Source organism: Mytilus edulis, unplaced genomic scaffold (assembly GCF_963676685.1).
Source record: "Mytilus edulis unplaced genomic scaffold, xbMytEdul2.2 SCAFFOLD_1093, whole genome shotgun sequence".
Classification (NCBI taxonomy): domain Eukaryota; kingdom Metazoa; phylum Mollusca; class Bivalvia; order Mytilida; family Mytilidae; genus Mytilus; species Mytilus edulis.
In genome coordinates, this window is record NW_027268485.1 from 23,790 (window position 1) to 28,061 (window position 4,272).

Below are 4,272 nucleotides of genomic sequence, written 5' to 3' on the forward strand. Positions count from 1 at the left end.
ATATTTTTTTTAAACAAAATGATCAAATAAACAATACTGCTGGAGGAAACATAGGTGCATTCCTGGTGGCATCCCTCCAGGTGGAAATCCTCCTGGTGGCATTCCCCCTGGTGGCATTCCTCCAGGTGGAACTGGGGAAACCTAAGATGAAACAAAAATAAAGTTTTTAAATTAAATCTATAGGGTAGTACATGTATGAAGTCCTATTGTGTGTGTGTGTTTTTTTTACCACAGCACTAAGGCAAATATTTGTTTACACTTTAAATGTTCTATTTTGACACACATTATTTAGTCATTAATGGTTTCTATATAACGCCAGTCATTCATGAAGTGTAATATAACAAATAGTATTAACAAATTCTGTATCTAACATTAATGTTTAGGGAAAGTATCTTATCTAAGTGTAGATAGAGTTTGCACAATTTATGAGACAAATTATTTATTGTGTATTATAACCAATGTGTAAATCTATAATAAACACATGTACAAGTAACAGTGTGTTGATATAATAATTAAGATAACACTAATAGGGGTGTAGAATACAAATTTTGATAGTGAAATGATTTAATGGTATTGTTTCACAGAAGCATTTTGTCAGTGACAAATTAAATGTACTTGACAGAAATTATTCAACTCATCATTTTTTAAATACTGTACATACATGACATACATGATAAAGTTTAAAGAAGACATTTTGAATCTTTACTTTAAATTTTTGATTGAACAAAATATGAAAAAAGGTTAATGCGAGGGCAACTTTGACAATCTATGCAGTACATGATTTATAGTAATTGACATCCTTAATAGGAGGATAACTAATTACTTAGTACACTACCTGTTAGGATGATAACTAATTACTTAGTACACTACTGTTAGGATGATAACTAATTACTTAGTACACTACCTGTTAGGATGATAACTAATACTTAGTACACTACATGTACCTGTTAGGATGATAACTAATTACTTAGTACACTACCTGTTAGGATGATAACTAATTACTTAGTACACTACCTGTTGGTGGCATGACAGGTGGCATTATTGGAGGAGCATTCATATCAGGCCCTCCTGGACCCATTGGTGGCATAAATCTTGGTGGTCCTCCAGGCATGCCAGGTGGCATCTAACAATTAAAATAAATAATATTTAGTTGTAATAATATAAACAAAACAGTCAATTGTAAGAGCTGTAAAACAAATACCTCACAAATGTTTTCTACAGCCAGTTACATGTATATGTACTTATTTACAAATAAGTAAAATACAAAAAATATGTGCATGTTTTTTTTTAAAAAAGGCAAGCAAAATGAGTTACAAACAACTTGACATAAAAACTAGTGTTGAGAAAAATTCCTGGCTATTGATTACCGGTAAATTTAAGAAAATTCAGGCCGCCCGTAAAAGTCCAAATTACTTTTTGCCAATTCATTGTCAATTTCTTAGTTTTGGGTTCTATTGTACTAAAATTTAGGAATCAAATCGACATTTAGCCTTAAAGCATAAAAAGTATGGAATATGATGCTAGATGATACATGTATATCATTTGTCTTTTGTTATTTTTAGGTTGACAAAACACTTTTAAACAGTGGACCCAAACACACCCTGAATGTTAAAGATGTACCAATACTCTGTTGTTTAGATTATTAATTTACATTTTTTCCTGATTTTGTTCTTTCATGTTGACAGTGGACAGAGATGCTAATTTATTTTTAATCAGATATCATTTTGTGTCTTTCTATGGACCTTTTTAAATGTTATCATTAATTTTTATTTTTTAAGCATTTGTTTTGTCCTATTCTAACGGAAACTTAACTGTTTTATATACTATATGTACTAAAGTTCCACATAATTGTATGCAAACGATTTTAAAATAGTAACTCAAAACTAAAATGACATGTTGATGTTAATTATATATATATTATGTTAATGGAGTGAAAAACAAGTCACTTGTTCTCAGGTTTGAGTCTAAACTAAAAACGCATGGCAACTAAGAGTTAGTTTTGTATTTCTTAGACTGCAGAAACTATACATATTTTGTTTTACAAACCTAATGTTCCCTGCATATGCATGGATTATCTATAAAACATCAAAAATCAAAATTTTGTTAGTTTAAGTACCTACCCCAAAAGGTGACCTTGAAGCTGGATTTGGAGGTCCTGTTGGATAATCAGGTGGTTGCTAAAATTAAATTATTCACAATTTGTTATAATGATTATGATGAACGTTAAATTATAAATGAGGCTTTAAGTTATTTATAACAGAGATTTCAAAGTTAAAAGTTCATTATAACAAATGGACAAAAATGGCTGTATTTACACCTCAAAAACTACTCTGAGTACACTTCAGACTTGTCAAGTTGTTAAAGGTTTAAATGCCTGGCATCCAACAACAAATGGAAGTTTTTAACGACCTTGACTGGCTATACAGCCGTTGCACGGTTGGTAAACCTGCATCCACTAGACATATAAAAGTTTAATGCATTTTGTGTTTCAGCATGTTCAGAGAGATATAACATGTATAATCTGTTGGGGATTTTGATGGGCATTTTTTTCCCTTTCTGCGGAAGGTGCAAAATAAGAAAACACAGGTCTGAATTGCTTTGATTCTCTCTACTCAGTTAAATCCTTTAATCAGTTAAACCCTTTAACTCACCTATAGTTGAAGATACCTATATATATTGTCCATGTCAATTAAGGACAATCAATACAATAGTCCAATACAATGTAGTTTTAACCTGAGAGGGAGCATCTCAAAGTTGTTCATAACTTAGTTTATTCTTACACCTTCTCGGCTTCTGCATGAAAAAAAAAATGCCCATCAAAATATTTAATAAATCAAAGTGCTGGATAGCACCTCAGGGAAATTTGCAACTGAAGATGTGTATTATTTCAGATAGGTTATAGACGTGTATTATTTCAAATATCACAGCTTTGATGTCTTTAACTAAACCATTGTCTCTTCAGCAATTTTCAAAAATCACTTTTTTCATGTGTTCATGGTGTTTGTCATATAAAATTTTGATATTTTCTATTGCTACCTTAAACTGTAGATCTAAAAAAAAATCAAATAAACAGAAAGCGCTGTTAATTTCTTTCTGTGCCTATGCCATGTGAAGGACCTGTGATATTTTTTTTATTGATTTAGTTAGGTCCTTCATATTTGTTTTTAGTAAATTGTTTTGTTACTGATAAACCCGTTAGTTTTCTTGTTTGAATTGTTCCACAAGTTTCATATCAGGGCCTTTTTATAGCTTACTATATGCATGATATGGTATGAGTTTTCCATTGTTTACGACTGTATGCATGGTGGCCTATAGTTGTTAATATAAATTACTCCTTTGAACTCTTTGGATAGCATTGATTCATTTGCCAAAAATACCACATCTTTTTTTTTTAAATAACTTAAATTAAATTACTTAAATAAGTGCAACTGTTCATGAAAGTGAATTTATATTAAAGGCTTTGATCAGTAAATGTTTCCACCAAAATTGAGATTCAAGTTTGAAAGGTCCTTCACTCAGTTTTTTGGAGCATATACTATCAGTTCCGTATTATCCTTGTTTAATTTTAACATGTTCGAGCACATCCACTTGTTGATATCAGCTACGCAAGCCTCAAGTCGCTTGAACATGAAATAAACTTGTGTGTCGTCTGCAATAATAGTGATAACTCATGTTATGACGTTTACATATTTCGCCAATTGGTCTTGAGAAAATGCAATAAAGTTTTGGTCCCAGGACCAATTCTTGAGGAACACCAAAAAGGAGACGAATCTCATCTGAAAGAACGAACCAATAGCCATTCGTTAAGTCCGCGTCTTGAGATACGACTTCAACAAACTAAGTGCTGTACCGGTTATCCCACAAGAGTATTCCATCCACTTTATCAGAATAGGATGATCTTTAACATCGAAAGCAGCTGATTGGTCTAGTATTAGTAAAACGACACAACAGTTGTTATCAAGTGCAACAGTGATGTCCATGATGTACACGAAGTAATGCTGTCTCAGTCAAATGACACGCACGGTAGGCTCATTGTACATTGTCGTGAAGAGAGTTTGTCGTATGATGGTTTTCAAAGCGGGTCTCAACAACCTTTTTGACTACTTTGGATACAAACGGAAGATTCGAGACGGGGTCGATAATTTTTCAATACCTCTTTGTCTAGACCAGCCTTTTTCAAGAGTGGTTGAACAACTGCCTCTTTGAAAGATGGTGGTACACAACACTGTTCGAGTGACAAGTTCACTATCTTGGTGATGACGGCAGCCAAAA